This window comes from Ruditapes philippinarum, unplaced genomic scaffold (assembly GCF_026571515.1).
Source record: "Ruditapes philippinarum isolate M1 unplaced genomic scaffold, ASM2657151v2 ctg7217_1_1_1_1, whole genome shotgun sequence".
NCBI classification, from domain to species: Eukaryota; Metazoa; Mollusca; class Bivalvia; order Venerida; family Veneridae; genus Ruditapes; species Ruditapes philippinarum.
In genome coordinates this window covers 23,211-36,335 of record NW_026861132.1, presented here as the reverse complement: position 1 = coordinate 36,335, position 13,125 = coordinate 23,211, and positions in this window count along the sequence as shown.

Here is a 13,125-nt window from a genome sequence, read left to right as displayed (position 1 = left end):
TAATGTCATATATATCTGTCTAAAAGTTATTCGAAATCACATGATCTACCAAAACAGATTACACATGCCAGTCTATAGAAAGATATTAAATGTTTGTCCGCACATTTATCTGTTGATAATCACGTGTTAGATCACGTAGTAACATTCAGCATTAAGGTTTATACAAGCAGTTTTATTTGAAGCAAGCAAAGTAATTGTCTCAATTTGCATATTAAAAATATCAACTGTCAATACTCAATGCAAATCTTGACCGCCCTTGATTTGCGTCAACCAATGAAAATATTGTTGACAAAATAAGCAATCGTTGCATTTTCTACCTATTTAAATGTATGGTTCTACTAATTTAACGTATTTTATATTCATTGCAGTTTACTTTCAAAAGAATGTACAGATTTTGTGTCATGGATATATTTCGATTAATCTTTCTTAAGAAATACCTAAAATTGTTTTTCTTCGTGTGATCTTGGAAGATAATTTTCAAAGGTGAAAAAATGTTTTCGTTTTGTATGTATTTGATATGATTTTGTGTTTGTCTCTAAATGCAATTTAAATTTGGTAAAATTTGTAAGAAATAATAAATGGAAAATGATTAATGTCAAAATTACGCCAGTCTCTTAACTAATCTGATCAAAAAAGTTTTGTCTGGGCTTATCAGGCCAGAAATGATGCTTATTTATCATATTTTACGTATTTTATCTTTAACCACATCTCACAAAATGTATTTGTAGTAACAGTTTTGTTGACGAAAATTTGTTTAGTTTGTTTGTTTAATTGGGTTTTACGTCACACCAACACATTAAAGGTGATATGGCAAATATTTTGGAAGATTACTTTATATCAGTTTGATAATAATGATGTACCAAAATGAAATCAACCTGGACCGAAATAGCTTCTCCATCATGCAAGCGTTCATGTGAATGACGATTCAAATCGCGATGTCAAGTCTATTCTTATAGTGAACATTGTATTAGTAGAAACTAAATAAATTGTTTCATAATAAAAGCAGTTTGTCGTATTTACATTTTCAAATACATATCAATCATAAAGGGCCGTCTTTTAGTTTGATATGCCGATACTAAACAATTTGTTACTATGAAGCAATAAATGGCACCCTTACAAGATGCAATCTTCGGTAACCTATTTTGACTCTTTCTGTTATGTAAAGTCGGAATGCTTTGGTGCCAGCGCAAACTATGGAGATGCGTAAAATATTTCGAATTGCTCAATTCAAAGATATTATTTGTCGGATCATTTAAATTGATTGGTTAAAAGATGTATTTATATTTTAATGTAACTAGGTGCAAGATCGTTTGGACCTGAGTGGAGTTCCTTTGATAATGTAATCAAATAAGTAGTCTGGCCCTTTAAGTCAATGTTTTTTCGTCTTTTACATGATGTTTATTGAAACAAAATGTTTGAAAGCGATTCCCGCATATTGTATGAAGAGAGACAGATAAATACTTTGCAAAAGTCGCAACTCAGCATTTTTCCTTATCTGATAAATTTAATAAACCGACTGTAAATTATTATCCTTCAAAAAGTGCAGATTTGCGGTATTTAGTCAGAAAACATAAATGTATGTCTTGGAATAGCTCAGAAGAGATTTAAACAGACACATGTATGCAATAGCTACTTTAGAAATGATAAGAGAAAGGGCAGAATATACGTTAAACAGACATTTAAAAGTAAACATTACCATCTTTTATTCTTTACACATTAAATTATAAAATTGCTAAACTACTGTTAAAGTGTTAAATAATATTTTATGTTTTTGTAAAAGTGTATATTCCAAAAACACTTTTGTTTCAATGCAGTTTTCGTTATGTAAAAAACCCTTGTTTTCCTTATGTAAGTATTGCCGAGTTACATGGCATAATTTGATGTACATCTTAATTTTACTTCCCTAAGTTATTTATCATCAACTTGCACTCTGGTTTTTCTATAAAATACCCGTGTATTTAAAAATGTTAAATCGGTAATAAAAGCTCTACAAATTGCCAGACAGCCATTAAAATGCTATGTAACAGCCAAGAATAATTTATTTATAGAAAGTTATCTACTTTGAAAAATAGATATGTATTTGAGAACGAAAATATTGTTTTTCATTGAAGAATACTTTTTCAATGTTGTAAATGCTACGTAAATAAATTTATAAACAAGAGCTGTCACAGACCGTGACAAATGCCCCCGAAGGATTCAAGTTAGTTAAAATCAACAATGCCTGATTAAGTATCATCTGATGGAGTTTACTCTTAAGACAAACTGATTTAAAACCAGTTATTTAGATTGAATATGTGCTGACTGAAACACTTCGCAATTGTCAACCAATAAGTTTAAAGGTCAAAGCACTTATTGATAATTCGATCTTCACCTAAAATTGGTTGGTCCAATATGTGAAAAAATATTAGAACTGGCACTGATATTTGCTGCTTTTCTATTAGATAATTTGGTAATTCTATAAGTGGTCAAAACGTTTACCAAATGCCAGTTAGTCTGCCAATAATTTAAATTACCAATGCACTTATTAGTAAAGGCCCATATATCTGTCTAGAGATCGTCCAATATGTGAGAAAATAAAATGTACTTTGAAACATATCAGCCATGTAGTAAACCTTTCACTGAATTAGTTTGTTTTGTTTTGTTTTATACGCATAGCACAATTTTAACTATAAAAGGAAGATAAGCTAAAAATATGCGATTTGTTTATATTGATGAGCAACTTTCGATTTGGAATAAAACATGTAAATTATTTCATATATCATAATAGAAACAGACGATTCATATGTTATCAATTGTTGAAATAATAGAAAATTCTAACTATACCTTACTGATGATACTTTGCTTAATAACTAATTTCCGATTTTGTAGTAGAACGTGTCTATTTATTATCAAAAGCCTGAGTGTGTAATTTTGTATTAATATTCACGTCATGATAATATCGAAAAATATTCGATCATAATGAGTTTATATCTAGAGCAGTAATTTTGCAACATGTTAACAACAAGGTTATATGAGCTGTGAACGTGTCACATGTTAAATTTTAATCGGAGGTATATACAATTGCAAAGTTTGTTTAAATTGTGTGCTCTCATTTATAGGCATGCAACTGTAAACACAAAAATACGATATTCAATAGCATATTCATATAACTTTAAAAAAAAGAAATTTTGCCTTATTTGTTAGTAATTCCAAACCATTATAAATGCAAGTAATTTTCTCATGATACAGATGTTGATTCAATTAGCGATTTTTATCATGTGTTCCTCATTACATGTTCGTTTCTAGCTAGTTACAGCATTATTACATCAATTTTCAAATTTTGTATTTCAGTATTGTATTTGAATAGATTCTGTGTTATTATATTCTTAAGATGTATATGCTACTGAAATGACATATTTTCTTCTTATTCTGTTTCTTCAACTTATAATTTCTTATTTACATATTGTATAGATATTTATTGCTATTATCAGTTCGTAAAGGAGTGTTCCCCCTCCGGATACGTACAGCTCATCAATGACATGTCTTCATTAACAATACTTTGAAGAATTCTTTGAAAAGGACGTGTAACATTGAAAGTAAAGCTAATGAAGTCTTTCTTGAAAATCATTTCGTTCTACGTTTTTTCTGCCTTTTCCTCGTTTCTTTCCTGTTCTCTTTATGTAAAATTCCATGAAAATGACGTTCCAAACATATTGAACTTTTCAAAACAGTCTAAAAATACTTACATCCGGGTTTCTGTTTATATTCCTAATACATTTATTGTTAAATGATAAAGAATTGATCGACAATTGCGGTTATAATTCGACATTTTTGTAGAATTACAGACGCAGGATATAGTTATGCAACAGGATAGGCCTTTAACAAGTTTTCCTTGTCTCTTGTTTATTGGCTTGCACAACGATTTGCTTTATCTTTTATATGTGAAAAATCTAGTATATGACATAAGAGATTAAATTTGACATTTTATCTCAGAAAAAGCAATGGGGAATTTTCTTATAAAGTAGACTTCCTTTTCTCATCTTATGTTATTCGCTATGAGGTTATGATAAAGTATTAAAACAATTGAAAAGAGAATATAAGAAACCCCGCTAAAAAGTGTAAGTTAGGAATATTTGGTTGTCATTAATTAAAATTCATCATTAATTACCTTGTAGGATTCTATGATGTCCTGTTTTCTTATGGCATCCCGTCCATTTTTTTTGCCCGAGTGCTCTGTCCCGTTTAGTGTCCTGCTGGACGTCTTGCCGGTGGTCGTGTGATGCCTTCATTGAATGCCTCCCTTCCTTGTTGATCTTGTTTTCCATAAATTAATATGTCTAATGTAATAGTTATCGTCTAAAACTAGTTCGAAATCATATGACCTACTGAAACAGAATACACATGATAGTATATAGAAAGACGCTTGACAATACAATGAACTGATAGTCTCAAATCTTATTTCAAGAAATATACAAATGAATATGAGCAATGACCCATGAAGCAGAAAAGCAAATCTTGTCCACAACATAAACAACCGTTGCATTTTCTACATATCGACATGTATGATTCTACTAAATAAAAATTAATTTTCACAAAAATTATATAGATTTTGCGTCATGGAAGTATTTCAATTACGCTTCTCCAAAACATACAGATTGTTTTTCTGCGTGTGATCTCGGAAGATAACTTTCATATATGAATATTTTGTTTTTATTGATACGATCTTATGCCCACTGTTTGTATCTAAATTCACTTTACATTTGGTCCAATCTGTAAAAAAATAATGAATGAAAAATGGTTAATGTCAAAATTACGCCAGTCTCATAACTAGTCTGATCAGAAGATAGTATAAAATGATAACACAGTTTTTGTCTGGGCTTATCAGGCTGGTAATGATGCTTATTTATTCACTAATCATATTTTACGTATTTTATTAAGAACCACATCTCACAAAATGTATTTGTAATAACAGTTTTGTTTACGAAAAGTAAAACACATGATTTAAACATGTAACATATGCAAAAAAATGAAATTATCTGGCTTATCAGTTAAGCACGTGAAGGTTTTGTTTCATGTAACTATTATGACGGGTACATAGACAAATATTCTTGATAAATTGAATCATTCAGCGCTTTAATTTTAATAACATATTCAGCACTTGAGCACATTGGAATGATTTTGTACTTGAGTTTCTTGTTCTAAAGATTGTATTTAACTTGTTGCCAATTAACTTTTAGCACAAACTGTATTGTTCCTGGTGATAGAGAAGAAATTATTGATGACAGGTCTGACTGCATGTATACAAAATGTATATCAATCATTAGCCAAGTACGCACACGATTTGTTATATTTAATCTATGCATAATTAAACATGTTTAAAGAAATAAATCTTGGTTATAATTTCCGTACGACGTTTGTAGTATGACAAAGCCAAAAAATCACGTGACTGATTCAAATAAAGTCTTCACAAATACATAATTTATTTTAAATCAAGTTAAAAATACGGAAGAAAAATTGAAAGGCATGCAATTTGAGATATGGAAATCAAAAACACATGTACATTCTTTGAAGAAAAAAACGTAAGCGAATTCTGCAAAAGTATTCAAGTTCCAAATGAATGTATTTATTTGTTTTTTTTCTTTGTTTCAGTTTTTATATTGCTTCAAGTTTTTTAATTCAAACATTAATTTTCTAAATATATCTAAATGGTGCAAAGTTTACCTTCTATGTGATTTGCTAGTTTATTCGGACAAAACCTTGAACATGATATTTACAATCCATTGAAATAAAGGTTTTCATGCTTTATTGAGAACTATCATTTACAAAATAGATTATGACAGTCATCGATTATACCATTTTACTTTATTCATTTACTTATCATATACTCATGATATACATTTCAGTTAGAAGAAAATCGGACGAGTGCATCAATCGAAAGTCAAACAGCACCTTTATTTCATGAACTTGATTTTTTTTTTTTTTTTTACTTTTTTTTTTTACTATTTTATTTTGTACGGTCATACCCTCAGCTTTTTTGCCAAGTCCACTTTGACCAAAAGATTTATGTTTGTAAAACAGATTTATTCTTTATTCTAAAGATCTATTGATTAAAATACATTAAATTGAATAGCACAGGGATATGTTATTTATTATCTACCTCCCTTTTGTATTTATATTATGTACAAACATTTCTTTGCGCCCCTTGTTAGGTTATATATGGAAACAACGAAAACAAGACGACGTTTAGCCTTAGCTGAATTGTATTGATATATGTATGTATTTACCAATTTACCGACTTTGTATTAAATTTAACCCAGACATTCATACTAAATTTTGTCAAAGCATTTGCATCCTTTGCTGAAATAGTAAAAGTATTAAGTTTTCAATAAAGATACAAACTTTAAATCCTGCTTTATGAGAATGTTAAGATGAAAAAATAGTTCCACAACTGGCAGACAGTCATAATTGTATGTGTCACCAGAATAATTTTATTAATCTATAGGGTTATCGTAAATACAAAAAAGTCGTTTTGCAGTATTTTAGTTTTTTATTTTAAATGATCGATAATATAAAGTAGTATGCTAAGTTATATAGCTCAGACCAACGGAAATGTAAATCAAAATATTTTTATAACTGCCACACACGGTAAGTTGCTGATCAGATCACCACAACATACAAATATAGTAATCTATCTCTAATATTTTAACCATTAAATCGTGAGTTAACTCATAGATAAGACACGAGAATATTAACAGGTTTTTTTTAAATTTTGTTGAAATTCAACAAGTATTTAAAGATTTGATAGAATGAAACTGTCATTTTATGCCATTCACATCCCTTACGACAAGTATCATTAACCTGTATCCAAAACAATAGTCTATATTAATTAACATACTTGGCACAAATATTTACAAACATTTTATTTTTTAATTTTTTCTATTTTTGTTTTATTGTCCAGAAAAAGGATTGTAAAATTTTTAAAAAAAACCATCAGATATATTATCATCGTTAATTGACTTAAATGAATATTTCATATTTCATTCAGGTTAAACCTAATAAGCACATTATTTGATCAAAGAACAAGATAACAAAAATTGCACCACTTCGGTGACAAAGTGTGTAGATAATACTTATAATTCGGAATTTGCCGTTAGATTAACTTTTGTTGTTCAACTGTAACAGTTCTTCTTTTGTTTTTTTGTTTTGTGCATTGTGTGTTAACTCACAGTCAAGCTTTAACTGTGTGAGGAAGACCTCTGACCAATCGTGCATTTATTTCAGGACGAAACGGGTGCGCGAGTAGCCGGAGAGCTCCTCACATTAAAGATACAATAGTTCTGTCGATTTGAACCCCACTGCGCATGAGTGGAACATTCTTCGTAATTCAATGCCTATTGATTTTATTTTAATAAATACTGGTGTTCGACCATAGGAACGATTTTAAAAATTTTGTAAAATTTATGTAAATGATAGAAACAGGCAAAGTCTGTCATCCCAACAAATTGCAACATTTCACTTTAAAAATCTTATCAAATTTACACTTGTTAATGAGATGTAAAACGTTTTGCACTCATAATAAATACTTGATAAGCACTCACCGTGCGTAAATGCAACTAGACGCCAATAAAAAATATCGACATTTCTTATAGACTTAGTAAACAAACAGTTTTCGATTTTTTCATTTTATAACATATACACGTTTTATGAGTTTAATGTGAATGTTGATAAATTATTTTGAAGATAAAAGTTTATGTATGAGTTGAAAATAAGCCTGTATCAAAATGAAACAGCCTGCACAGAAATAGCTCTCTTACAGCACGATTCATGTGAATGACATTCAAATCGTTGATGTCGAATCTGATTCCACTTTTCACTAAAAAAAACAACTTAAATGGTTTCATATAAAAGCAGTTTACGCTGTGTTTGACCACACAAAAACATATCCGTGCATATGGCCGCTTGTGTTTGATAAGCAGTTTTCAGTTTTGCTACGTTTAAAGCAAAAATGGCACTCCTTACGAGATGCAAGTGCTTGATGACATAGTTTTGACTCTTTCTGTTATGTTAACTCGAACCTTAGCAGTTAAACAGGAGTTGTGTAAAAATATTTGAAATGTCTTTTCAAAGAGTACAATTGTCCGAATCTGGTTTAAATTAAAGGATTTCGGTACAAGATGTATGTATATCTGAAGTCATTAGGTGCAAGATTTTTTGACCTTTGTGATTCCTGGAAATGAAATTAAAAGAACCAGAGTCTGGCCCTTGAATGAAGTTCTATTAATTTTCCTTTACACGACATGTTTATTGAAACAGGAAGAAGTTAATGGAATAACCTTTGTTTAAAAAAAGCTTAGAAATAAGAAATCGATTCCGGTAATTAAAACTTCCCGCATCAAAAGACACAGACAAATTACTTTGCGACAGCAGAAAGCACAAATCAGCAGTTTTTTTTTAATCTGATAAATTCAATTAACCGAATTTAACTTGTTATCCTTCAAAAGTGCAAATTTGCATGTTAGTCAGAAAAATCAAGTATCTCTTGAAACAACAAAAACCACTTGCAACAACTGATATATCAAGTATGCCAACCTTTAGATCAATCTAAATTAAACATTTTTAATGCAGTAAATTCCTAATATGTTTGTTTGGTAACATCTAAATTAATTTAATATGTTTGTTTGGTAAAACAAGTCTTGCTTTGTCCAAGTATAAATTAGATTCATACATAACAGAATTATGGCAATTCAACCAAAATTCAATAATTTGACCTTGATGGTCAAGGTCATTTTAAGCTCAAGGTCTGTTCAATCTTATCTTTTATAAGGACTTGTCCAAAAAATTGTTTTTCCAAGTATGCAGATAATTCATTCATTAATAATTACCAAGTTGCAGTCAAGTTTAACAAAAATCAGGTAAAAGTCAATAATTTAACCTTCAAGGTAAAGGTCATAAATAAGCAAAGATCAATTTGAGTTTGATATACATTAGGGTCTTTTCCTGAAGAATGTTGTGAATTAATATGAAGTCAATCCATTCATTAATAACAAAGTTATAGGCAGTTGCAGCAAAAGAAATATGAAAAATTCAATAATATGACTGTCAAGGTCATTTTTGAGTGAAGGTCAATGTCTGTCTAGTTAACTTGAAAGTCTATCCTAAAAGATTATTATGTTCAAGTTTGAAGACAATTCATTCAAAAATAACCAAGTTATAACCACTTATAGCAAAATTAAGCAAAATTTAGCTCAGGGTGAGCTTTTAGGATCGTTCCACACTTGTTCGTTAACACTCTAGCGGTCACATTTTTGCCTCAATCATCATCAAACTTTGTCAGGTTACTTATCTAGGTAATAGCTCAGATGAGTTCAAACATTTTTCATCTCGGATGAAAAACTAGGTCACAGGAGCTAAAAATAGAAAAACCTTATTCACACTCTTGAAGTCACATTTTTGCCTCAATCATCATCAAACTTTGTCAGGATGCTTGTCTAGGTAATAGCTCGGATGAGTTCGGACATGGGTCATCTCGAATGAAAAACTAGGTCACAGGAGCTAAAGATAGAAAAACTTGTTAACACTCTAGTGGCTACTGTTTTGATCCAAAGATCCTGGAAATTGGTCTGAATGTTTGTTTTGATGATTCCTAGGTCGAGTTTGAATATGAGTCACCTGGGGTCAAAAACTAGGTCACACCACTCAAATATGGAAAATCCTTGTTAACACTCTAGTGGTCACATTTTTTATTCAGTTCTCATGAAACTTGGTCAGGATGCTTGTCTAGGTAATTGCTTGGATGAGTTCGAACATGGGTCATCTCGGATGAGAAACTAGGTCACAGGAGCTAAAGATAGGAAAATGTTGTTAACACTCTAGTGGCTACTGCTTTGATCATCAATATCCTGTAAATTGGTCTGAAAGTTTGTTTTGATGATTTCTAGGTCAAGTTCGAATATGGGTCACCTGGGGTCAAAAACTAGGTCATACCGCCAAAATATGGGAAAAAACCTTGTTAACACTCTAGTGGTCACATTTTTGACTCAATTATCATCAAACTTGGTCAGGATGCTTGTCTAGGTAATTGCTTGGATGAGTTCGATGGGTCAGGTGAGCTATCTAGGGCCATCTTGGCCCTCTTGTTTATTTTGCAATAAAGAAATTGTCAAGCTAAAAATGAAAATGTGATATTTTTATGCCCTAGCTAGGACAGCAACAACAGCATAATTGTACATAGCAAAAGCATTAATGTTGAAAAGTCAAGCTTCAAACTACCAAGGACTTCGTTGTAAGCAATGCAGTTTGCTATGGAAGGTAGTTTTGATATCACCCAGTGTCTGCTTATGATTAATGGTGTTTGCTTAGTCCGGCCTTGTTACGCGCCTGCAGTAGAATGGCTAGGGCATATAGTGTTACCCTGTTCCGTCATTCTGTCATCGTCAGTGTCCGTTTATTATCTTGGCAACTGTTGCAAACATTTGACCTATGGATATATCATAAGAAAATGCAGCTCAAGTTCGAATTTGGTCATGGCGCGATGACTTTTGGCAGAGTTCTGTCCCTGAAGATATCTTCAGTTTCAGGTTATTATCTCTCCAACAGTTATACAGATTCAACACAAATTTGACATTTTGATATGTCAAAGGAATGTGCAATTCAAGTTCGAATTTGGTCATGGTTTGATGATTTTTGACAGAGTAATCCCTCTTGAACGTTGAGAAAAATAAGAAATTTTCAGTTTTGGTTCATTATCTCCCCCAACAGTTGTACGCATTCAACTCAAACATAATGTATGGATATGTCATAAGAATGTGCAGGTCAAGTTCGAATTTGGTCATGGTTCGATGATTTTGGACAAAGATATTCTTTTCAACTTGAAAAAATTTGAAATTTTCAGTTTCCGCACTCTTACTTTTGTGGAAATGTATGTTTATTGTAGTTGTATGAGGTTGAAATCACACGTGCATGTATTTAACCAGAAAATACAAGTCAAGTTCGAAATTGGTTTTGGTCCTATGATTTTGACAGTGTTATCCTTGAACTCAAAATCCGCATTCTTACTCTGTAGGAATGTATGTCTACCTATTGAGCTAACCGGACGGCTTTTACTATGTGTGAAACCAGCTGAAAATTGCAAATTTATTGCAAGTCAAGGGCAATAACTGTGACAAAACAAAATAGATTCACATGCACAACTTCACATGCCGATCAACATTCCTGTAACGTTTCATGACTCTATGTCAAAAACTGTTTGAGCTATTTGAGACACAAGTTGAAAATTGCAAATTTTTACTAAGTCAAGGGCAATAACTGTAACAAAACATAATAAATCCACAAGCATTCTAGTCAATAATTGTTTTATTATATGAATAGGAAAATTCACAGAAAGTATAACGTACCTTATACATATACAACTTTTGTCTGTTTCGTTGAAGCGCGGGGAAAAAAGACGCATGTGGAAGGCTTGCAACAACTATGCAAGTTTATACTCGTCATTGCGGTGTAACTTTTAACTATAATAGTAAAATAGTGATATTTCAAAAGAACAAAACGCAACAATTATTTTTTAATGATCAAGCGTAATTAACAGTCTACGATATATGGTCATTGAATATGATTCTATAAAAAGTTCTGTTGACTACTGTTTGGACCAATGAGATTGCAGCGATATTTAGATCATATAATAACGTACAATATTCTTAATAGTCTGCACTTCACTAATTCTATCATATTTTTTTTAAATATAAAGACATGAAGAACACTAAAGTCCTGTAGACTAAAAGTTATATTCACTGTTGCAAGTCAGTTCTTTTTGAAAGATATACATGCAACATACAAAAAAAAACATTACATTTTCAGGTATTATTAGGTATTATTAGAAGTGATATTATGAAATGCGTTGTCTATTTGCTAAGTAAATAAACTTAGATAAAGCACATATAGTTTTCTTTGAATTAGAAGACATAATGCTATCAAATTTGATAACAGACGGCCAAGGACAATAATAGGGTTTAAAAAACCTTTTCCTTATTTCTCTATACCGTGGACAGACTAACAGAAAATGATACTCTGTTTCAGGTTGTCTCATTAAACAAGATTTATACACGGTTTTTATTTGTTTGGGTCGTCAGACCAAACAAATAATGGTAGCGAAATTTCAGACTCTAATGCTACCTGTTATAATTGCAAGTGCCGAAAGTAGTCCGCTTTTTTGAAGCGGTTACTTCCCTTTATATGTAACACGTAGGCCGAAAAATTTAGGGGAGATCACTGCGTAAATATGGTAACATGACAGGCGGATTAATTTTCAAGCAAAATAATTCCCGAATGGTCGAATATTTATAATATTGTTTTATTCTTTATAGATATACATGCTTATAGTAAGCGCCATGATTATTTACACAAGTGTTAAACAACAGTTAGCGTCGTTACAAACCCTAACTAGAATAATATGGTTTTCTTCAGATCATTAATATTTAAATTCACCGTGGCCGAGGTGTTTGCGCGCTCGCTTAGGAAGCGAGAGGTCTGGAGTTCAAATCCCAGTTAAGACAAATCATTTTTTTTTCAAATTGTTTAAGTCAAATAAACATTTGATCGAATATCAGTGTTGCAATTAGTGTTATAGCCATTCTACTACAATTAAAACGCTGGAAAGCATTGGTGGCACTATACAAAAACAAATTGTTTTATAATCTCACAACCTTCACCTTTCTGACATTCTGAGACCCAAACAAATTCAGCGCCTTCTGTGCTTTGATTATATATTGACTTCAGGTACAGATAGATATATCTATAAGTGTGCAAAGTTGCATATGTACGTAAAAAGGAACACTTTACATGTCTGGAATTTTGGCAACGACGCATTAAATCCCGAGCTCTCGGGGCAAGGAATTTAATAAGTCCTAAAGTGTTGACGTTAATGCACAAAAAGATGCATAATAGCACTATTCTTATTCAGTAATTCTGCGCTTCATTATATATTTACTTTTGTGATTTATTTTTTACAGATTTTATATACTTTGACAAAAGAACAAGTCATTACAAAACCAACATGTTGAATTATTCTAATATGACCTTGACTTTAAATTGACATTAACGGTCAAGGTCAATTAAATTATTGAAATTTGCTTAGATTGTTACGATTTCAAG